This window comes from Schistocerca gregaria, chromosome 2, assembly GCF_023897955.1.
Source record: "Schistocerca gregaria isolate iqSchGreg1 chromosome 2, iqSchGreg1.2, whole genome shotgun sequence".
Classification (NCBI taxonomy): domain Eukaryota; kingdom Metazoa; phylum Arthropoda; class Insecta; order Orthoptera; family Acrididae; genus Schistocerca; species Schistocerca gregaria.
Genome location: NC_064921.1, coordinates 225,421,607 through 225,443,610, shown reverse-complemented (window position 1 = coordinate 225,443,610; position 22,004 = coordinate 225,421,607). Strand labels below are relative to the sequence as shown.

Below are 22,004 nucleotides of genomic sequence, written 5' to 3'. Positions count from 1 at the left end.
CCACGTTGCCACAGTACACAGGCATGAGTTCTGCAACCAGAAGACGTTCGCCAGACGCAGCCGCACAAATATAGCACAGAATGTACCACCAAAAGAGTTTCTCAAATCCATATAATCACAGCAATCAATACATTTTGTTCGAAACTAAGTCGTCTGTTACAGACATCAGAGATTAGACAGAACGCAGAGGTCTATGTGTCGAGTAATATCTCAAGTTTTGATCACGTTGCAATCTCCATAAAGTAATACTTTGAGTATTTGAATTTATTTAGAGTTCTCTGTATTTCATCAGCGACTATTATTGTACAGATGATGTACTGGTCAGCCTGCACTGTTTCCTCACACTGTCATCTCTAGACAAGAGTCGTTTTCATACGACAAGTGTCCCTTTTGACGTGTTTGTGGCTGTGGCGCGGAAGTAACCTCACGAGGGGAACGCCGCATTTACGACTAACACTCTCTGTTTGTAGCTCACACTACCGAAGAAACAGTTTGGTGCCGTAGGTGCGCTTGTGTTTAATGCAAATTTTTGATTTCACTTAGAAGAACACGGCCAGTATCGTGCTGTTGCACATTACAAAGGATCTCAATGATATGCATGGTGCTCCAGAGAAGCGACAAAATCTGTGTCAGGAGTGGGATTCGAACCCACGCCCTCATTCGAGGACCAGAAGGCTCTAGCTGCTACTGCAGCCAAGGTTGTTCCTTGAGTCTGGCGCCTTAGACCGCTCGGCCATCCTGACACTTGATTAGATCCTCCTCGTTTGTTCTATTAGAGTACTTGCAGTTGATGTAGTTGTCGCATCCACGTTGCCACAGTACACAGGCATGAGTTCTGCAACCAGAAGACGTTCGCCAGACGCAGCCGCACAAATATAGCGCAGAATGTACCACCAAAAGAGTTTCTCAAATCCATATAATCACAGCAATCAATACATTTTGTTCGAAACTAAGTCGTCTGTTACAGACATCAGAGATTAGACAGAATGCAGAGGTCTATGTGTCGAGTAATATCTCAAGTTTTGATCACGTTGCAATCTCCATAAAGTAATACTTTGAGTATTTGAATTTATTTCGAGTTCTCTGTATTTCATCAGCGACTATTATTGTACAGATGATGTACTGGTCAGCCTGCACTGTTTCCTCACACTGTCATCTCTAGACAAGAGTCGTTTTCATACGACAAGTGTCCCTTTTGACGTGTTTGTGGCTGTGGCGCGGAAGTAACCTCACGAGGGGAACGCCGCATTTACGACTAACACTCTCTGTTTGTAGCTCACACTACCGAAGAAACAGTTTGGTGCCGTAGGTGCGCTTGTGTTTAATGCAAATTTTTGATTTCACTTAGAAGAACACGGCCAGTATCGTGCTGTTGCACATTACAAAGGATCTCAATGATATGCATGGTGCTCGAGAGAAGCGACAAAATCTGTGTCAGGAGTGGGATTCGGACCCACGCCCTCATTCGAGGACCAGAAGGCTCTAGCTACTACTGCAGCCAAGGTTGCTCCTTGCGTGTGGCGCCTTAGACCGCTCGGCCATCCTGACACTTGATTAGATCCTCCTCGTTTGTTCTATTAGAGTACTTGCAGTTGATGTAGTTGTCGCATCCACGTTGCCACAGTACACAGGGTTGAGTTCTGCAACCAGAAGACGTTCGCCAGACGCAGCCGCACAAATATAGCGCAGAATGTACCACCAAAAGAGTTTCTCAAATCCATATAATCACAGCAATCAATACATTTTGTTCGAAACTAAGTCGTCTGTTACAGACATCAGAGATTAGACAGAATGCAGAGGTCTATGTGTCGAGTAATATCTCAAGTTTTGATCACGTTGCAATCTCCATAAAGTAATACTTTGAGTATTTGAATTTATTTCGAGTTCTCTGTATTTCATCAGCGACTATTATTGTACAGATGATGTACTGGTCAGCCTGCACTGTTTCCTCACACTGTCATCTCTAGACAAGAGTCGTTTTCATACGACAAGTGTCCCTTTTGACGTGTTTGTGGCTGTGGCGCGGAAGTAACCTCACGAGGGGAACGCCGCATTTACGACTAACACTCTCTGTTTGTAGCTCACACTACCGAAGAAACAGTTTGGTGCCGTAGGTGCGCTTGTGTTTAATGCAAATTTTTGATTTCACTTAGAAGAACACGGCCAGTATCGTGCTGTTGCACATTACAAAGGATCTCAATGATATGCATGGTGCTCCAGAGAAGCGACAAAATCTGTGTCAGGAGTGGGATTCGAACCCACGCCCTCATTCGAGGACCAGAAGGCTCTAGCTGCTACTGCAGCCAAGGTTGTTCCTTGAGTCTGGCGCCTTAGACCGCTCGGCCATCCTGACACTTGATTAGATCCTCCTCGTTTGTTCTATTAGAGTACTTGCAGTTGATGTAGTTGTCGCATCCACGTTGCCACAGTACACAGGCATGAGTTCTGCAACCAGAAGACGTTCGCCAGACGCAGCCGCACAAATATAGCACAGAATGTACCACCAAAAGAGTTTCTCAAATCCATATAATCACAGCAATCAATACATTTTGTTCGAAACTAAGTCGTCTGTTACAGACATCAGAGATTAGACAGAATGCAGAGGTCTATGTGTCGAGTAATATCTCAAGTTTTGATCACGTTGCAATCTCCATAAAGTAATACTTTGAGTATTTGAATTTATTTCGAGTTCTCTGTATTTCATCAGCGACTATTATTGTACAGATGATGTACTGGTCAGCCTGCACTGTTTCCTCACACTGTCATCTCTAGACAAGAGTCGTTTTCATACGACAAGTGTCCCTTTTGACGTGTTTGTGGCTGTGGCGCGGAAGTAACCTCACGAGGGGAACGCCGCATTTACGACTAACACTCTCTGTTTGTAGCTCACACTACCGAAGAAACAGTTTGGTGCCGTAGGTGCGCTTGTGTTTAATGCAAATTTTTGATTTCACTTAGAAGAACACGGCCAGTATCGTGCTGTTGCACATTACAAAGGATCTCAATGATATGCATGGTGCTCGAGAGAAGCGACAAAATCTGTGTCAGGAGTGGGATTCGGACCCACGCCCTCATTCGAGGACCAGAAGGCTCTAGCTACTACTGCAGCCAAGGTTGCTCCTTGCGTGTGGCGCCTTAGACCGCTCGGCCATCCTGACACTTGATTAGATCCTCCTCGTTTGTTCTATTAGAGTACTTGCAGTTGATGTAGTTGTCGCATCCACGTTGCCACAGTACACAGGGTTGAGTTCTGCAACCAGAAGACGTTCGCCAGACGCAGCCGCACAAATATAGCGCAGAATGTACCACCAAAAGAGTTTCTCAAATCCATATAATCACAGCAATCAATACATTTTGTTCGAAACTAAGTCGTCTGTTACAGACATCAGAGATTAGACAGAATGCAGAGGTCTATGTGTCGAGTAATATCTCAAGTTTTGATCACGTTGCAATCTCCATAAAGTAATACTTTGAGTATTTGAATTTATTTCGAGTTCTCTGTATTTCATCAGCGACTATTATTGTACAGATGATGTACTGGTCAGCCTGCACTGTTTCCTCACACTGTCATCTCTAGACAAGAGTCGTTTTCATACGACAAGTGTCCCTTTTGACGTGTTTGTGGCTGTGGCGCGGAAGTAACCTCACGAGGGGAACGCCGCATTTACGACTAACACTCTCTGTTTGTAGCTCACACTACCGAAGAAACAGTTTGGTGCCGTAGGTGCGCTTGTGTTTAATGCAAATTTTTGATTTCACTTAGAAGAACACGGCCAGTATCGTGCTGTTGCACATTACAAAGGATCTCAATGATATGCATGGTGCTCCAGAGAAGCGACAAAATCTGTGTCAGGAGTGGGATTCGAACCCACGCCCTCATTCGAGGACCAGAAGGCTCTAGCTGCTACTGCAGCCAAGGTTGTTCCTTGAGTCTGGCGCCTTAGACCGCTCGGCCATCCTGACACTTGATTAGATCCTCCTCGTTTGTTCTATTAGAGTACTTGCAGTTGATGTAGTTGTCGCATCCACGTTGCCACAGTACACAGGCATGAGTTCTGCAACCAGAAGACGTTCGCCAGACGCAGCCGCACAAATATAGCACAGAATGTACCACCAAAAGAGTTTCTCAAATCCATATAATCACAGCAATCAATACATTTTGTTCGAAACTAAGTCGTCTGTTACAGACATCAGAGATTAGACAGAATGCAGAGGTCTATGTGTCGAGTAATATCTCAAGTTTTGATCACGTTGCAATCTCCATAAAGTAATACTTTGAGTATTTGAATTTATTTCGAGTTCTCTGTATTTCATCAGCGACTATTATTGTACAGATGATGTACTGGTCAGCCTGCACTGTTTCCTCACACTGTCATCTCTAGACAAGAGTCGTTTTCATACGACAAGTGTCCCTTTTGACGTGTTTGTGGCTGTGGCGCGGAAGTAACCTCACGAGGGGAACGCCGCATTTACGACTAACACTCTCTGTTTGTAGCTCACACTACCGAAGAAACAGTTTGGTGCCGTAGGTGCGCTTGTGTTTAATGCAAATTTTTGATTTCACTTAGAAGAACACGGCCAGTATCGTGCTGTTGCACATTACAAAGGATCTCAATGATATGCATGGTGCTCGAGAGAAGCGACAAAATCTGTGTCAGGAGTGGGATTCGGACCCACGCCCTCATTCGAGGACCAGAAGGCTCTAGCTACTACTGCAGCCAAGGTTGCTCCTTGCGTGTAGCGCCTTAGACCGCTCGGCCATCCTGACACTTGATTAGATCCTCCTCGTTTGTTCTATTAGAGTACTTGCAGTTGATGTAGTTGTCGCATCCACGTTGCCACAGTACACAGGGTTGAGTTCTGCAACCAGAAGACGTTCGCCAGACGCAGCCGCACAAATATAGCGCAGAATGTACCACCAAAAGAGTTTCTCAAATCCATATAATCACAGCAATCAATACATTTTGTTCGAAACTAAGTCGTCTGTTACAGACATCAGAGATTAGACAGAATGCAGAGGTCTATGTGTCGAGTAATATCTCAAGTTTTGATCACGTTGCAATCTCCATAAAGTAATACTTTGAGTATTTGAATTTATTTCGAGTTCTCTGTATTTCATCAGCGACTATTATTGTACAGATGATGTACTGGTCAGCCTGCACTGTTTCCTCACACTGTCATCTCTAGACAAGAGTCGTTTTCATACGACAAGTGTCCCTTTTGACGTGTTTGTGGCTGTGGCGCGGAAGTAACCTCACGAGGGGAACGCCGCATTTACGACTAACACTCTCTGTTTGTAGCTCACACTACCGAAGAAACAGTTTGGTGCCGTAGGTGCGCTTGTGTTTAATGCAAATTTTTGATTTCACTTAGAAGAACACGGCCAGTATCGTGCTGTTGCACATTACAAAGGATCTCAATGATATGCATGGTGCTCCAGAGAAGCGACAAAATCTGTGTCAGGAGTGGGATTCGAACCCACGCCCTCATTCGAGGACCAGAAGGCTCTAGCTGCTACTGCAGCCAAGGTTGTTCCTTGAGTCTGGCGCCTTAGACCGCTCGGCCATCCTGACACTTGATTAGATCCTCCTCGTTTGTTCTATTAGAGTACTTGCAGTTGATGTAGTTGTCGCATCCACGTTGCCACAGTACACAGGCATGAGTTCTGCAACCAGAAGACGTTCGCCAGACGCAGCCGCACAAATATAGCACAGAATGTACCACCAAAAGAGTTTCTCAAATCCATATAATCACAGCAATCAATACATTTTGTTCGAAACTAAGTCGTCTGTTACAGACATCAGAGATTAGACAGAATGCAGAGGTCTATGTGTCGAGTAATATCTCAAGTTTTGATCACGTTGCAATCTCCATAAAGTAATACTTTGAGTATTTGAATTTATTTCGAGTTCTCTGTATTTCATCATCGACTATTATTGTACAGATGATGTACTGGTCAGCCTGCACTGTTTCCTCACACTGTCATCTCTAGACAAGAGTCGTTTTCATACGACAAGTGTCCCTTTTGACGTGTTTGTGGCTGTGGCGCGGAAGTAACCTCACGAGGGGAACGCCGCATTTACGACTAACACTCTCTGTTTGTAGCTCACACTACCGAAGAAACAGTTTGGTGCCGTAGGTGCGCTTGTGTTTAATGCAAATTTTTGATTTCACTTAGAAGAACACGGCCAGTATCGTGCTGTTGCACATTACAAAGGATCTCAATGATATGCATGGTGCTCCAGAGAAGCGACAAAATCTGTGTCAGGAGTGGGATTCGGACCCACGCCCTCATTCGAGGACCAGAAGGCTCTAGCTGCTACTGCAGCCAAGGTTGCTCCTTGCGTGTGGCGCCTTAGACCGCTCGGCCATGCTGACACTTGATTAGATCCTCCTCGTTTGTTCTATTAGAGTACTTGCAGTTGATGTAGTTGTCGCATCCACGTTGCCACAGTACACAGGGTTGAGTTCTGCAACCAGAAGACGTTCGCCAGACGCAGCCGCACAAATATAGCGCAGAATGTACCACCAAAAGAGTTTCTCAAATCCATATAATCACAGCAATCAATACATTTTGTTCGAAACTAAGTCGTCTGTTACAGACATCAGAGATTAGACAGAATGCAGAGGTCTATGTGTCGAGTAATATCTCAAGTTTTGATCACGTTGCAATCTCCATAAAGTAATACTTTGAGTATTTCAATTTATTTCGAGTTCTCTGTATTTCATCAGCGACTATTATTGTACAGATGATGTACTGGTCAGCCTGCACTGTTTCCTCACACTGTCATCTCTAGACAAGAGTCGTTTTCATACGACAAGTGTCCCTTTTGACGTGTTTGTGGCTGTGGCGCGGAAGTAACCTCACGAGGGGAACGCCGCATTTACGACTAACACTCTCTGTTTGTAGCTCACACTACCGAAGAAACAGTTTGGTGCCGTAGGTGCGCTTGTGTTTAATGCAAATTTTTGATTTCACTTAGAAGAACACGGCCAGTATCGTGCTGTTGCACATTACAAAGGATCTCAATGATATGCATGGTGCTCCAGAGAAGCGACAAAATCTGTGTCAGGAGTGGGATTCGAACCCACGCCCTCATTCGAGGACCAGAAGGCTCTAGCTGCTACTGCAGCCAAGGTTGTTCCTTGAGTCTGGCGCCTTAGACCGCTCGGCCATCCTCACACTTGATTAGATCCTCCTCGTTTGTTTTATTAGAGTACTTGCAGTTGATGTAGTTGTCGCATCCACGTTGCCACAGTACACAGGCATGAGTTCTGCAACCAGAAGACGTTCGCCAGACGCAGCCGCACAAATATAGCACAGAATGTACCACCAAAAGAGTTTCTCAAATCCATATAATCACAGCAATCAATACATTTTGTTCGAAACTAAGTCGTCTGTTACAGACATCAGAGATTAGACAGAATGCAGAGGTCTATGTGTCGAGTAATATCTCAAGTTTTGATCACGTTGCAATCTCCATAAAGTAATACTTTGAGTATTTGAATTTATTTCGAGTTCTCTGTATTTCATCAGCGACTATTACTGTACAGATGATGTACTGGTCAGCCTGCACTGTTTCCTCACACTGTCATCTCTAGACAAGAGTCGTTTTCATACGACAAGTGTCCCTTTTGACGTGTTTGTGGCTGTGGCGCGGAAGTAACCTCACGAGGGGAACGCCGCATTTACGACTAACACTCTCTGTTTGTAGCTCACACTACCGAAGAAACAGTTTGGTGCCGTAGGTGCGCTTGTGTTTAATGCAAATTTTTGATTTCACTTAGAAGAACACGGCCAGTATCGTGCTGTTGCACATTACAAAGGATCTCAATGATATGCATGGTGCTCCAGAGAAGCGACAAAATCTGTGTCAGGAGTGGGATTCGAACCCACGCCCTCATTCGAGGACCAGAAGGCTCTAGCTGCTACTGCAGCCAAGGTTGTTCCTTGAGTCTGGCGCCTTAGACCGCTCGGCCATCCTGACACTTGATTAGATCCTCCTCGTTTGTTCTATTAGAGTACTTGCAGTTGATGTAGTTGTCGCATCCACGTTGCCACAGTACACAGGCATGAGTTCTGCAACCAGAAGACGTTCGCCAGACGCAGCCGCACAAATATAGCACAGAATGTACCACCAAAAGAGTTTCTCAAATCCATATAATCACAGCAATCAATACATTTTGTTCGAAACTAAGTCGTCTGTTACAGACATCAGAGATTAGACAGAATGCAGAGGTCTATGTGTCGAGTAATATCTCAAGTTTTGATCATGTTGCAATCTCCATAAAGTAATACTTTGGGTATTTGAATTTATTTCGAGTTCTCTGTATTTCATTAGCGACTATTATTGTACAGATGATGTACTGGTCAGCCTGCACTGTTTCCTCACACTGTCATCTCTAGACAAGAGTCGCTTTCATACGACAAGTGTCCCTTTTGACGTGTTTGTGGCTGTGGCGCGGAAGTAACCTCTCGAGGGGAACGCCGCATTTACGACTAACACTCTCTGTTTGTAGCTCACACTACCGAAGAAACAGTTTGGTGCCGTAGGTGCGCTTGTGTTTAATGCAAATTTTTGATTTCACTTAGAAGAACACGGCCAGTATCGTGCTGTTGCACATTACAAAGGATCTCAATGATATGCATGGTGCTCCAGAGAAGCGACAAAATCTGTGTCAGGAGTGGGATTCGAACCCACGCCCTCATTCGAGGACCAGAAGGCTCTAGCTGCTACTGCAGCCAAGGTTGTTCCTTGAGTTTGGCGCCTTAGACCGCTCGGCCATCCTGACACTTCATTAGATCCTCCTCGTTTGTTCTATTAGAGTACTTGCAGTTGATGTAGTTGTCGCATCCACGTTGCCACAGTACACAGGCATGAGTTCTGCAACCAGAAGACGTTCGCCAGACGCAGCCGCACAAATATAGCGCAGAATGTACCACCAAAAGAGTTTCTCAAATCCATATAATCACAGCAATCAATACATTTTGTTCGAAACTAAGTCGTCTGTTACAGACATCAGAGATTAGACAGAATGCAGAGGTCTATGTGTCGAGTAATATCTCAAGTTTTGATCACGTTGCAATCTCCATAAAGTAATACTTTGAGTATTTGAATTTATTTCGAGTTCTCTGTATTTCATCAGCGACTATTATTGTACAGATGATGTACTGGTCAGCCTGCACTGTTTCCTCACACTGTCATCTCTAGACAAGAGTCGTTTTCATACGACAAGTGTCCCTTTTGACGTGTTTGTGGCTGTGGCGCGGAAGTAACCTCACGAGGGGAACGCCGCATTTACGACTAACACTCTCTGTTTGTAGCTCACACTACCGAAGAAACAGTTTGGTGCCGTAGGTGCGCTTGTGTTTAATGCAAATTTTTGATTTCACTTAGAAGAACACGGCCAGTATCGTGCTGTTGCACATTACAAAGGATCTCAATGATATGCATGGTGCTCGAGAGAAGCGACAAAATCTGTGTCAGGAGTGGGATTCGGACCCACGCCCTCATTCGAGGACCAGAAGGCTCTAGCTACTACTGCAGCCAAGGTTGCTCCTTGCGTGTAGCGCCTTAGACCGCTCGGCCATCCTGACACTTGATTAGATCCTCCTCGTTTGTTCTATTAGAGTACTTGCAGTTGATGTAGTTGTCGCATCCACGTTGCCACAGTACACAGGGTTGAGTTCTGCAACCAGAAGACGTTCGCCAGACGCAGCCGCACAAATATAGCGCAGAATGTACCACCAAAAGAGTTTCTCAAATCCATATAATCACAGCAATCAATACATTTTGTTCGAAACTAAGTCGTCTGTTACAGACATCAGAGATTAGACAGAATGCAGAGGTCTATGTGTCGAGTAATATCTCAAGTTTTGATCACGTTGCAATCTCCATAAAGTAATACTTTGAGTATTTGAATTTATTTCGAGTTCTCTGTATTTCATCAGCGACTATTATTGTACAGATGATGTACTGGTCAGCCTGCACTGTTTCCTCACACTGTCATCTCTAGACAAGAGTCGTTTTCATACGACAAGTGTCCCTTTTGACGTGTTTGTGGCTGTGGCGCGGAAGTAACCTCACGAGGGGAACGCCGCATTTACGACTAACACTCTCTGTTTGTAGCTCACACTACCGAAGAAACAGTTTGGTGCCGTAGGTGCGCTTGTGTTTAATGCAAATTTTTGATTTCACTTAGAAGAACACGGCCAGTATCGTGCTGTTGCACATTACAAAGGATCTCAATGATATGCATGGTGCTCCAGAGAAGCGACAAAATCTGTGTCAGGAGTGGGATTCGAACCCACGCCCTCATTCGAGGACCAGAAGGCTCTAGCTGCTACTGCAGCCAAGGTTGTTCCTTGAGTCTGGCGCCTTAGACCGCTCGGCCATCCTCACACTTGATTAGATCCTCCTCGTTTGTTCTATTAGAGTACTTGCAGTTGATGTAGTTGTCGCATCCACGTTGCCACAGTACACAGGCATGAGTTCTGCAACCAGAAGACGTTCGCCAGACGCAGCCGCACAAATATAGCACAGAATGTACCACCAAAAGAGTTTCTCAAATCCATATAATCACAGCAATCAATACATTTTGTTCGAAACTAAGTCGTCTGTTACAGACATCAGAGATTAGACAGAATGCAGAGGTCTATGTGTCGAGTAATATCTCAAGTTTTGATCACGTTGCAATCTCCATAAAGTAATACTTTGAGTATTTGAATTTATTTCGAGTTCTCTGTATTTCATCAGCGACTATTATTGTACAGATGATGTACTGGTCAGCCTGCACTGTTTCCTCACACTGTCATCTCTAGACAAGAGTCGTTTTCATACGACAAGTGTCCCTTTTGACGTGTTTGTGGCTGTGGCGCGGAAGTAACCTCACGAGGGGAACGCCGCATTTACGACTAACACTCTCTGTTTGTAGCTCACACTACCGAAGAAACAGTTTGGTGCCGTAGGTGCGCTTGTGTTTAATGCAAATTTTTGATTTCGCTTAGAAGAACACGGCCAGTATCGTGCTGTTGCACATTACAAAGGATCTCAATGATATGGATGGTGCTCCAGAGAAGCGACAAAATCTGTGTCAGGAGTGGGATTCGAACACACGCCCTCATTCGAGGACCAGAAGGCTCTAGCTGCTACTGCAGCCAAGGTTGTTCCTTGAGTCTGGCGCCTTAGATCGCTTGGCCATCCTGACACTTGATTAGATCCTCCTCGTTTGTTCTATTAGAGTACTTGCAGTTGATGTAGTTGTCGCATCCACGTTGCCACAGTACACAGGCATGAGTTCTGCAACCAGAAGACGTTCGCCAGACGCAGCCGCACAAATATAGCACAGAATGTACCACCAAAAGAGTTTCTCAAATCCATATAATCACAGCAATCAATACATTTTGTTCGAAACTAAGTCGTCTGTTACAGACATCAGAGATTAGACAGAATGCAGAGGTCTATGTGTCGAGTAATATCTCAAGTTTTGATCACGTTGCAATCTCCATAAAGTAATACTTTGAGTATTTGAATTTATTTCGAGTTCTCTGTATTTCATCAGCGACTATTATTGTACAGATGATGTACTGGTCAGCCTGCACTGTTTCCTCACACTGTCATCTCTAGACAAGAGTCGTTTTCATACGACAAGTGTCCCTTTTGACGTGTTTGTGGCTGTGGCGCGGAAGTAACCTCACGAGGGGAACGCCGCATTTACGACTAACACTCTCTGTTTGTAGCTCACACTACCGAAGAAACAGTTTGGTGCCGTAGGTGCGCTTGTGTTTAATGCAAATTTTTGATTTCACTTAGAAGAACACGGCCAGTATCGTGCTGTTGCACATTACAAAGGATCTCAATGATATGCATGGTGCTCCAGAGAAGCGACAAAATCTGTGTCAGGAGTGGGATTCGGACCCACGCCCTCATTCGAGGACCAGAAGGCTCTAGCTGCTACTGCAGCCAAAGTTGCTCCTTGCGTGTGGCGCCTTAGACCGCTCGGCCATGCTGACACTTGATTAGATCCTCCTCGTTTGTTCTATTAGAGTACTTGCAGTTGATGTAGTTGTCGCATCCACGTTGCCACAGTACACAGGGTTGAGTTCTGCAACCAGAAGACGTTCGCCAGACGCAGCCGCACAAATATAGCGCAGAATGTACCACCAAAAGAGTTTCTCAAATCCATATAATCACAGCAATCAATACATTTTGTTCGAAACTAAGTCGTCTGTTACAGACATCAGAGATTAGACAGAATGCAGAGGTCTATGTGTCGAGTAATATCTCAAGTTTTGATCACGTTGCAATCTCCATAAAGTAATACTTTGAGTATTTCAATTTATTTCGAGTTCTCTGTATTTCATCTGCGACTATTATTGTACAGATGATGTACTGGTCAGCCTGCACTGTTTCCTCACACTGTCATCTCTAGACAAGAGTCGTTTTCATACGACAAGTGTCCCTTTTGACGTGTTTGTGGCTGTGGCGCGGAAGTAACCTCACGAGGGGAACGCCGCATTTACGACTAACACTCTCTGTTTGTAGCTCACACTACCGAAGAAACAGTTTGGTGCCGTAGGTGCGCTTGTGTTTAATGCAAATTTTTGATTTCGCTTAGAAGAACACGGCCAGTATCGTGCTGTTGCACATTACAAAGGATCTCAATGATATGCATGGTGCTCCAGAGAAGCGACAAAATCTGTGTCAGGAGTGGGATTCGAACCCACGCCCTCATTCGAGGACCAGAAGGCTCTAGCTGCTACTGCAGCCAAGGTTGTTCCTTGAGTCTGGCGCCTTAGACCGCTCGGCCATCCTCACACTTGATTAGATCCTCCTCGTTTGTTTTATTAGAGTACTTGCAGTTGATGTAGTTGTCGCATCCACGTTGCCACAGTACACAGGCATGAGTTCTGCAACCAGAAGACGTTCGCCAGACGCAGCCGCACAAATATAGCACAGAATGTACCACCAAAAGAGTTTCTCAAATCCATATAATCACAGCAATCAATACATTTTGTTCGAAACTAAGTCGTCTGTTACAGACATCAGAGATTAGACAGAATGCAGAGGTCTATGTGTCGAGTAATATCTCAAGTTTTGATCACGTTGCAATCTCCATAAAGTAATACTTTGAGTATTTGAATTTATTTCGAGTTCTCTGTATTTCATCAGCGACTATTATTGTACAGATGATGTACTGGTCAGCCTGCACTGTTTCCTCACACTGTCATCTCTAGACAAGAGTCGTTTTCATACGACAAGTGTCCCTTTTGACGTGTTTGTGGCTGTGGCGCGGAAGTAACCTCACGAGGGGAACGCCGCATTTACGACTAACACTCTCTGTTTGTAGCTCACACTACCGAAGAAACAGTTTGGTGCCGTAGGTGCGCTTGTGTTTAATGCAAATTTTTGATTTCACTTAGAAGAACACGGCCAGTATCGTGCTGTTGCACATTACAAAGGATCTCAATGATATGCATGGTGCTCCAGAGAAGCGACAAAATCTGTGTCAGGAGTGGGATTCGAACCCACGCCCTCATTCGAGGACCAGAAGGCTCTAGCTGCTACTGCAGCCAAGGTTGTTCCTTGAGTCTGGCGCCTTAGACCGCTCGGCCATCCTGACACTTGATTGGATCCTCCTCGTTTGTTCTATTAGAGTACTTGCAGTTGATGTAGTCGCATCCACGTTGCCACAGTACACAGGCATGAGTTCTGCAACCGGAAGACGTTCGCCAGACGCAGCCGCACAAATATAGCGCAGAATGTACCACCAAAAGAGTTTCTCAAATCCATATAATCACAGCAATCAATACATTTTGTTCGAAACTAAGTCGTCTGTTACAGACATCAGAGATTAGACAGAATGCAGAGGTCTATGTGTCGAGTAATATCTCAAGTTTTGATCACGTTGCAATCTCCATAAAGTAATACTTTGAGTATTTGAATTTATTTCGAGTTCTCTGTATTTCATCAGCGACTATTATTGTACAGATGATGTACTGGTCAGCCTGCACTGTTTCCTCACACTGTCATCTCTAGACAAGAGTCGTTTTCATACGACAAGTGTCCCTTTTGACGTGTTTGTGGCTGTGGCGCGGAAGTAACCTCACGAGGGGAACGCCGCATTTACGACTAACACTCTCTGTTTGTAGCTCACACTACCGAAGAAACAGTTTGGTGCCGTAGGTGCGCTTGTGTTTAATGCAAATTTTTGATTTCACTTAGAAGAACACGGCCAGTATCGTGCTGTTGCACATTACAAAGGATCTCAATGATATGCATGGTGCTCGAGAGAAGCGACAAAATCTGTGTCAGGAGTGGGATTCGGACCCACGCCCTCATTCGAGGACCAGAAGGCTCTAGCTACTACTGCAGCCAAGGTTGCTCCTTGCGTGTAGCGCCTTAGACCGCTCGGCCATCCTGACACTTGATTAGATCCTCCTCGTTTGTTCTATTAGAGTACTTGCAGTTGATGTAGTTGTCGCATCCACGTTGCCACAGTACACAGGGTTGAGTTCTGCAACCAGAAGACGTTCGCCAGACGCAGCCGCACAAATATAGCGCAGAATGTACCACCAAAAGAGTTTCTCAAATCCATATAATCACAGCAATCAATACATTTTGTTCGAAACTAAGTCGTCTGTTACAGACATCAGAGATTAGACAGAATGCAGAGGTCTATGTGTCGAGTAATATCTCAAGTTTTGATCACGTTGCAATCTCCATAAAGTAATACTTTGAGTATTTGAATTTATTTCGAGTTCTCTGTATTTCATCAGCGACTATTATTGTACAGATGATGTACTGGTCAGCCTGCACTGTTTCCTCACACTGTCATCTCTAGACAAGAGTCGTTTTCATACGACAAGTGTCCCTTTTGACGTGTTTGTGGCTGTGGCGCGGAAGTAACCTCACGAGGGGAACGCCGCATTTACGACTAACACTCTCTGTTTGTAGCTCACACTACCGAAGAAACAGTTTGGTGCCGTAGGTGCGCTTGTGTTTAATGCAAATTTTTGATTTCACTTAGAAGAACACGGCCAGTATCGTGCTGTTGCACATTACAAAGGATCTCAATGATATGCATGGTGCTCCAGAGAAGCGACAAAATCTGTGTCAGGAGTGGGATTCGAACCCACGCCCTCATTCGAGGACCAGAAGGCTCTAGCTGCTACTGCAGCCAAGGTTGTTCCTTGAGTCTGGCGCCTTAGACCGCTCGGCCATCCTCACACTTGATTAGATCCTCCTCGTTTGTTCTATTAGAGTACTTGCAGTTGATGTAGTTGTCGCATCCACGTTGCCACAGTACACAGGCATGAGTTCTGCAACCAGAAGACGTTCGCCAGACGCAGCCGCACAAATATAGCACAGAATGTACCACCAAAAGAGTTTCTCAAATCCATATAATCACAGCAATCAATACATTTTGTTCGAAACTAAGTCGTCTGTTACAGACATCAGAGATTAGACAGAATGCAGAGGTCTATGTGTCGAGTAATATCTCAAGTTTTGATCACGTTGCAATCTCCATAAAGTAATACTTTGAGTATTTGAATTTATTTCGAGTTCTCTGTATTTCATCAGCGACTATTATTGTACAGATGATGTACTGGTCAGCCTGCACTGTTTCCTCACACTGTCATCTCTAGACAAGAGTCGTTTTCATACGACAAGTGTCCCTTTTGACGTGTTTGTGGCTGTGGCGCGGAAGTAACCTCACGAGGGGAACGCCGCATTTACGACTAACACTCTCTGTTTGTAGCTCACACTACCGAAGAAACAGTTTGGTGCCGTAGGTGCGCTTGTGTTTAATGCAAATTTTTGATTTCGCTTAGAAGAACACGGCCAGTATCGTGCTGTTGCACATTACAAAGGATCTCAATGATATGGATGGTGCTCCAGAGAAGCGACAAAATCTGTGTCAGGAGTGGGATTCGAACCCACGCCCTCATTCGAGGACCAGAAGGCTCTAGCTGCTACTGCAGCCAAGGTTGTTCCTTGAGTCTGGCGCCTTAGATCGCTTGGCCATCCTGACACTTGATTAGATCCTCCTCGTTTGTTCTATTAGAGTACTTGCAGTTGATGTAGTTGTCGCATCCACGTTGCCACAGTACACAGGCATGAGTTCTGCAACCAGAAGACGTTCGCCAGACGCAGCCGCACAAATATAGCACAGAATGTACCACCAAAAGAGTTTCTCAAATCCATATAATCACAGCAATCAATACCTTTTTTTCGAAACTAAGTCGTCTGTTACAGACATCAGAGATTAGACAGAATGCAGAGGTCTATGTGTCGAGTAATATCTCAAGTTTTGATCACGTTGCAATCTCCATAAAGTAATACTTTGAGTATTTGAATTTATTTCGAGTTCTCTGTATTTCATCAGCGACTATTATTGTACAGATGATGTACTGGTCAGCCTGCACTGTTTCCTCACACTGTCATCTCTAGACAAGAGTCGTTTTCATACGACAAGTGTCCCTTTTGACGTGTTTGTGGCTGTGGCGCGGAAGTAACCTCACGAGGGGAACGCCGCATTTACGACTAACACTCTCTGTTTGTAGCTCACACTACCGAAGAAACAGTTTGGTGCCGTAGGTGCGCTTGTGTTTAATGCAAATTTTTGATTTCACTTAGAAGAACACGGCCAGTATCGTGCTGTTGCACATTACAAAGGATCTCAATGATATGCATGGTGCTCCAGAGAAGCGACAAAATCTGTGTCAGGAGTGGGATTCGGACCCACGCCCTCATTCGAGGACCAGAAGGCTCTAGCTGCTACTGCAGCCAAGGTTGCTCCTTGCGTGTGGCGCCTTAGACCGCTCGGCCATGCTGACACTTGATTAGATCCTCCTCGTTTGTTCTATTAGAGTACTTGCAGTTGATGTAGTTGTCGCATCCACGTTGCCACAGTACACAGGGTTGAGTTCTGCAACCAGAAGACGTTCGCCAGACGCAGCCGCACAAATATAGCGCAGAATGTACCACCAAAAGAGTTTCTCAAATCCATATAATCACAGCAATCAATACATTTTGTTCGAAACTAAGTCGTCTGTTACAGACATCAGAGATTAGACAGAATGCAGAGGTCTATGTGTCGAGTAATATCTCAAGTTTTGATCACGTTGCAATCTCCATAAAGTAATACTTTGAGTATTTCAATTTATTTCGAGTTCTCTGTATTTCATCTGCGACTATTATTGTACAGATGATGTACTGGTCAGCCTGCACTGTTTCCTCACACTGTCATCTCTAGACAAGAGTCGTTTTCATACGACAAGTGTCCCTTTTGACGTGTTTGTGGCTGTGGCGCGGAAGTAACCTCACGAGGGGAACGCCGCATTTACGACTAACACTCTCTGTTTGTAGCTCACACTACCGAAGAAACAGTTTGGTGCCGTAGGTGCGCTTGTGTTTAATGCAAATTTTTGATTTCGCTTAGAAGAACACGGCCAGTATCGTGCTGTTGCACATTACAAAGGATCTCAATGATATGCATGGTGCTCCAGAGAAGCGACAAAATCTATATCAGGAGTGGGATTCGAACCCACGCCCTCATTCGAGGACCAGAAGGCTCTAGCTGCTACTGCAGCCAAGGTTGTTCCTTGAGTCTGGCGCCTTAGATCGCTTGGCCATCCTGACACTTGATTAGATCCTCCTCGTTTGTTCTATTAGAGTACTTGCAGTTGATGTAGTTGTCGCATCCACGTTGCCACAGTACACAGGCATGAGTTCTGCAACCAGAAGACGTTCGCCAGACGCAGCCGCACAAATATAGCACAGAATGTACCACCAAAAGAGTTTCTCAAATCCATATAATCACAGCAATCAATACATTTTGTTCGAAACTAAGTCGTCTGTTACAGACATCAGAGATTAGACAGAATGCAGAGGTCTATGTGTCGAGTAATATCTCAAGTTTTGATCACGTTGCAATCTCCATAAAGTAATACTTTGAGTATTTGAATTTATTTCGAGTTCTCTGTATTTCATCAGCGACTATTATTGTACAGATGATGTACTGGTCAGCCTGCACTGTTTCCTCACACTGTCATCTCTAGACAAGAGTCGTTTTCATACGACAAGTGTCCCTTTTGACGTGTTTGTGGCTGTGGCGCGGAAGTAACCTCACGAGGGGAACGCCGCATTTACGACTAACACTCTCTGTTTGTAGCTCACACTACCGAAGAAACAGTTTGGTGCCGTAGGTGCGCTTGTGTTTAATGCAAATTTTTGATTTCACTTAGAAGAACACGGCCAGTATCGTGCTGTTGCACATTACAAAGGATCTCAATGATATGCATGGTGCTCCAGAGAAGCGACAAAATCTGTGTCAGGAGTGGGATTCGAACACACGCCCTCATTCGAGGACCAGAAGGCTCTAGCTGCTACTGCAGCCAAGGTTGTTCCTTGAGTCTGGCGCCTTAGACCGCTCGGCCATCCTGACACTTGATTAGATCCTCCTCGTTTGTTTTATTAGAGTACTTGCAGTTGATGTAGTTGTCGCATCCACGTTGCCACAGTACACAGGCATGAGTTCTGCAACCAGAAGACGTTCGCCAGACGCAGCCGCACAAATATAGCACAGAATGTACCACCAAAAGAGTTTCTCAAATCCATATAATCACAGCAATCAATACATTTTGTTCGAAACTAAGTCGTCTGTTACAGACATCAGAGATTAGACAGAATGCAGAGGTCTATGTGTCGAGTAATATCTCAAGTTTTGATCACGTTGCAATCTCCATAAAGTAATACTTTGAGTATTTGAATTTATTTCGAGTTCTCTGTATTTCATCAGCGACTATTATTGTACAGATGATGTACTGGTCAGCCTGCACTGTTTCCTCACACTGTCATCTCTAGACAAGAGTCGTTTTCATACGACAAGTGTCCCTTTTGACGTGTTTGTGGCTGTGGCGCGGAAGTAACCTCACGAGGGGAACGCCGCATTTACGACTAACACTCTCTGTTTGTAGCTCACACTACCGAAGAAACAGTTTGGTGCCGTAGGTGCGCTTGTGTTTAATGCAAATTTTTGATTTCACTTAGAAGAACACGGCCAGTATCGTGCTGTTGCACATTACAAAGGATCTCAATGATATGCATGGTGCTCCAGAGAAGCGACAAAATCTGTGTCAGGAGTGGGATTCGAACCCACGCCCTCATTCGAGGACCAGAAGGCTCTAGCTGCTACTGCAGCCAAGGTTGTTCCTTGAGTCTGGCGCCTTAGACCGCTCGGCCATCCTGACACTTGATTAGATCCTCCTCGTTTGTTCTATTAGAGTACTTGCAGTTGATGTAGTTGTCGCATCCACGTTGCCACAGTACACAGGCATGAGTTCTGCAACCAGAAGACGTTCGCCAGACGCAGCCGCACAAATATAGCACAGAATGTACCACCAAAAGAGTTTCTCAAATCCATATAATCACAGCAATCAATACATTTTGTTCGAAACTAAGTCGTCTGTTACAGACATCAGAGATTAGACAGAATGCAGAGGTCTATGTGTCGAGTAATATCTCAAGTTTTGATCATGTTGCAATCTCCATAAAGTAATACTTTGGGTATTTGAATTTATTTCGAGTTCTCTGTATTTCATCAGCGACTATTATTGTACAGATGATGTACTGGTCAGCCTGCACTGTTTCCTCACACTGTCATCTCTAGACAAGAGTCGCTTTCATACGACAAGTGTCCCTTTTGACGTGTTTGTGGCTGTGGCGCGGAAGTAACCTCTCGAGGGGAACGCCGCATTTACGACTAACACTCTCTGTTTGTAGCTCACACTACCGAAGAAACAGTTTGGTGCCGTAGGTGCGCTTGTGTTTAATGCAAATTTTTGATTTCACTTAGAAGAACACGGCCAGTATCGTGCTGTTGCACATTACAAAGGATCTCAATGATATGCATGGTGCTCCAGAGAAGCGACAAAATCTGTGTCGGGAGTGGGATTCGAACCCACGCCCTCATTCGAGGACCAGAAGGCTCTAGCTGCTACTGCAGCCAAGGTTGTTCCTTGAGTTTGGCGCCTTAGACCGCTCGGCCATCCTGACACTTCATTAGATCCTCCTCGTTTGTTCTATTAGAGTACTTGCAGTTGATGTAGTTGTCGCATCCACGTTGCCACAGTACACAGGCATGAGTTCTGCAACCAGAAGACGTTCGCCAGACGCAGCCGCACAAATATAGCGCAGAATGTACCACCAAAAGAGTTTCTCAAATCCATATAATCACAGCAATCAATACATTTTGTTCGAAACTAAGTCGTCTGTTACAGACATCAGAGATTAGACAGAATGCAGAGGTCTATGTGTCGAGTAATATCTCAAGTTTTGATCACGTTGCAATCTCCATAAAGTAATACTTTGAGTATTTGAATTTATTTCGAGTTCTCTGTATTTCATCAGCGACTATTATTGTACAGATGATGTACTGGTCAGCCTGCACTGTTTCCTCACACTGTCATCTCTAGACAAAAGTCGTTTTCATACGACAAGTGTCCCTTTTGACGTGTTTGTGGCTGTGGCGCGGAAGTAACCTCACGAGGGGAACGCCGCATTTACGACTAACACTCTCTGTTTGTAGCTCACACTACCGAAGAAACAGTTTGGTGCCGTAGGTGCGCTTGTGTTTAATGCAAATTTTTGATTTCACTTAGAAGAACACGGCCAGTATCGTGCTGTTGCACATTACAAAGGATCTCAATGATATGCATGGTGCTCCAGAGAAGCGACAAAATCTGTGTCAGGAGTGGGATTCGAACCCACGCCCTCATTTGAGGACCAGAAGGCTCTAGCTGCTACTGCAGCCAAGGTTGTTCCTTGAGTCTGGCGCCTTAGACCGCTCGGCCATCCTGACACTTGATTAGATCCTCCTCGTTTGTTCTATTAGAGTACTTGCAGTTGATGTAGTTGTCGCATCCACGTTGCCACAGTACACAGGCATGAGTTCTGCAACCAGAAGACGTTCGCCAGACGCAGCCGCACAAATATAGCACAGAATGTACCACCAAAAGAGTTTCTCAAATCCATATAATCACAGCAATCAATACATTTTGTTCGAAACTAAGTCGTCTGTTACAGACATCAGAGATTAGACAGAATGCAGAGGTCTATGTGTCGAGTAATATCTCAAGTTTTGATCACGTTGCAATCTCCATAAAGTAATACTTTGAGTATTTGAATTTATTTCGAGTTCTCTGTATTTCATCAGCGACTATTATTGTACAGATGATGTACTGGTCAGCCTGCACTGTTTCCTCACACTGTCATCTCTAGACAAGAGTCGTTTTCATACGACAAGTGTCCCTTTTGACGTGTTTGTGGCTGTGGCGCGGAAGTAACCTCACGAGGGGAACGCCGCATTTACGACTAACACTCTCTGTTTGTAGCTCACACTACCGAAGAAACAGTTTGGTGCCGTAGGTGCGCTTGTGTTTAATGCAAATTTTTGATTTCACTTAGAAGAACACGGCCAGTATCGTGCTGTTGCACATTACAAAGGATCTCAATGATATGCATGGTGCTCCAGAGAAGCGACAAAATCTGTGTCAGGAGTGGGATACGAACCCACGCCCTCATTCGAGGACCAGAAGGCTCTAGCTGCTACTGCAGCCAAGGTTGTTCCTTGAGTCTGGCGCCTTAGACCGCTCGGCCATCCTGACACTTGATTAGATCCTCCTCGTTTGTTCTATTAGAGTACTTGCAGTTGATGTAGTTGTCGCATCCACGTTGCCACAGTACACAGGCATGAGTTCTGCAACCAGAAGACGTTCGCCAGACGCAGCCGCACAAATATAGCACAGAATGTACCACCAAAAGAGTTTCTCAAATCCATATAATCACAGCAATCAATACATTTTGTTCGAAACTAAGTCGTCTGTTACAGACATCAGAGATTAGACAGAATGCAGAGGTCTATGTGTCGAGTAATATCTCAAGTTTTGATCACGTTGCAATCTCCATAAAGTAATACTTTGAGTATTTGAATTTATTTCG

General features: G+C 44.7%; 18 non-coding genes across 18 annotated transcripts; all 18 read right to left on the bottom strand.

Annotated features, from left to right (window-relative positions):
- Positions 1–627: 627 nt before the first annotated feature.
- Trnal-caa (transfer RNA leucine (anticodon CAA)) lies at positions 628–743 on the bottom strand. Its single transcript has 2 exons — positions 706–743; positions 628–673 (listed from the first exon to the last, which is right to left on the bottom strand). It is a non-coding gene; the product is annotated as a tRNA-Leu (tRNA).
- A 1,494-nt stretch (positions 744–2,237) lies between these two features.
- Trnal-caa (transfer RNA leucine (anticodon CAA)) lies at positions 2,238–2,353 on the bottom strand. The gene is made up of 2 exons: positions 2,316–2,353; positions 2,238–2,283 (listed from the first exon to the last, which is right to left on the bottom strand). It is a non-coding gene; the product is annotated as a tRNA-Leu (tRNA).
- Positions 2,354–3,847: 1,494 nt separating this feature from the next.
- On the bottom strand, positions 3,848–3,963 carry Trnal-caa (transfer RNA leucine (anticodon CAA)). Its single transcript has 2 exons — positions 3,926–3,963; positions 3,848–3,893 (listed from the first exon to the last, which is right to left on the bottom strand). It is a non-coding gene; the product is annotated as a tRNA-Leu (tRNA).
- Positions 3,964–5,457: 1,494 nt separating this feature from the next.
- Positions 5,458–5,573, bottom strand: Trnal-caa (transfer RNA leucine (anticodon CAA)). Its single transcript has 2 exons — positions 5,536–5,573; positions 5,458–5,503 (listed from the first exon to the last, which is right to left on the bottom strand). It is a non-coding gene; the product is annotated as a tRNA-Leu (tRNA).
- A 1,494-nt stretch (positions 5,574–7,067) lies between these two features.
- Trnal-caa (transfer RNA leucine (anticodon CAA)) lies at positions 7,068–7,183 on the bottom strand. Its single transcript has 2 exons — positions 7,146–7,183; positions 7,068–7,113 (listed from the first exon to the last, which is right to left on the bottom strand). It is a non-coding gene; the product is annotated as a tRNA-Leu (tRNA).
- Positions 7,184–7,872: 689 nt separating this feature from the next.
- Positions 7,873–7,988, bottom strand: Trnal-caa (transfer RNA leucine (anticodon CAA)). Its single transcript has 2 exons — positions 7,951–7,988; positions 7,873–7,918 (listed from the first exon to the last, which is right to left on the bottom strand). It is a non-coding gene; the product is annotated as a tRNA-Leu (tRNA).
- A 689-nt stretch (positions 7,989–8,677) lies between these two features.
- Positions 8,678–8,793, bottom strand: Trnal-caa (transfer RNA leucine (anticodon CAA)). Its single transcript has 2 exons — positions 8,756–8,793; positions 8,678–8,723 (listed from the first exon to the last, which is right to left on the bottom strand). It is a non-coding gene; the product is annotated as a tRNA-Leu (tRNA).
- Positions 8,794–10,287: 1,494 nt separating this feature from the next.
- Positions 10,288–10,403, bottom strand: Trnal-caa (transfer RNA leucine (anticodon CAA)). The gene is made up of 2 exons: positions 10,366–10,403; positions 10,288–10,333 (listed from the first exon to the last, which is right to left on the bottom strand). It is a non-coding gene; the product is annotated as a tRNA-Leu (tRNA).
- Positions 10,404–12,702: 2,299 nt separating this feature from the next.
- Trnal-caa (transfer RNA leucine (anticodon CAA)) lies at positions 12,703–12,818 on the bottom strand. The gene is made up of 2 exons: positions 12,781–12,818; positions 12,703–12,748 (listed from the first exon to the last, which is right to left on the bottom strand). It is a non-coding gene; the product is annotated as a tRNA-Leu (tRNA).
- A 689-nt stretch (positions 12,819–13,507) lies between these two features.
- On the bottom strand, positions 13,508–13,623 carry Trnal-caa (transfer RNA leucine (anticodon CAA)). Its single transcript has 2 exons — positions 13,586–13,623; positions 13,508–13,553 (listed from the first exon to the last, which is right to left on the bottom strand). It is a non-coding gene; the product is annotated as a tRNA-Leu (tRNA).
- Positions 13,624–15,114: 1,491 nt separating this feature from the next.
- Trnal-caa (transfer RNA leucine (anticodon CAA)) lies at positions 15,115–15,230 on the bottom strand. Its single transcript has 2 exons — positions 15,193–15,230; positions 15,115–15,160 (listed from the first exon to the last, which is right to left on the bottom strand). It is a non-coding gene; the product is annotated as a tRNA-Leu (tRNA).
- A 689-nt stretch (positions 15,231–15,919) lies between these two features.
- On the bottom strand, positions 15,920–16,035 carry Trnal-caa (transfer RNA leucine (anticodon CAA)). Its single transcript has 2 exons — positions 15,998–16,035; positions 15,920–15,965 (listed from the first exon to the last, which is right to left on the bottom strand). It is a non-coding gene; the product is annotated as a tRNA-Leu (tRNA).
- Positions 16,036–17,529: 1,494 nt separating this feature from the next.
- Trnal-caa (transfer RNA leucine (anticodon CAA)) lies at positions 17,530–17,645 on the bottom strand. Its single transcript has 2 exons — positions 17,608–17,645; positions 17,530–17,575 (listed from the first exon to the last, which is right to left on the bottom strand). It is a non-coding gene; the product is annotated as a tRNA-Leu (tRNA).
- Positions 17,646–18,334: 689 nt separating this feature from the next.
- Trnal-caa (transfer RNA leucine (anticodon CAA)) lies at positions 18,335–18,450 on the bottom strand. Its single transcript has 2 exons — positions 18,413–18,450; positions 18,335–18,380 (listed from the first exon to the last, which is right to left on the bottom strand). It is a non-coding gene; the product is annotated as a tRNA-Leu (tRNA).
- Positions 18,451–19,139: 689 nt separating this feature from the next.
- Trnal-caa (transfer RNA leucine (anticodon CAA)) lies at positions 19,140–19,255 on the bottom strand. The gene is made up of 2 exons: positions 19,218–19,255; positions 19,140–19,185 (listed from the first exon to the last, which is right to left on the bottom strand). It is a non-coding gene; the product is annotated as a tRNA-Leu (tRNA).
- A 689-nt stretch (positions 19,256–19,944) lies between these two features.
- On the bottom strand, positions 19,945–20,060 carry Trnal-caa (transfer RNA leucine (anticodon CAA)). Its single transcript has 2 exons — positions 20,023–20,060; positions 19,945–19,990 (listed from the first exon to the last, which is right to left on the bottom strand). It is a non-coding gene; the product is annotated as a tRNA-Leu (tRNA).
- A 689-nt stretch (positions 20,061–20,749) lies between these two features.
- On the bottom strand, positions 20,750–20,865 carry Trnal-caa (transfer RNA leucine (anticodon CAA)). Its single transcript has 2 exons — positions 20,828–20,865; positions 20,750–20,795 (listed from the first exon to the last, which is right to left on the bottom strand). It is a non-coding gene; the product is annotated as a tRNA-Leu (tRNA).
- Positions 20,866–21,554: 689 nt separating this feature from the next.
- Positions 21,555–21,670, bottom strand: Trnal-caa (transfer RNA leucine (anticodon CAA)). Its single transcript has 2 exons — positions 21,633–21,670; positions 21,555–21,600 (listed from the first exon to the last, which is right to left on the bottom strand). It is a non-coding gene; the product is annotated as a tRNA-Leu (tRNA).
- Positions 21,671–22,004: the final 334 nt, after the last annotated feature.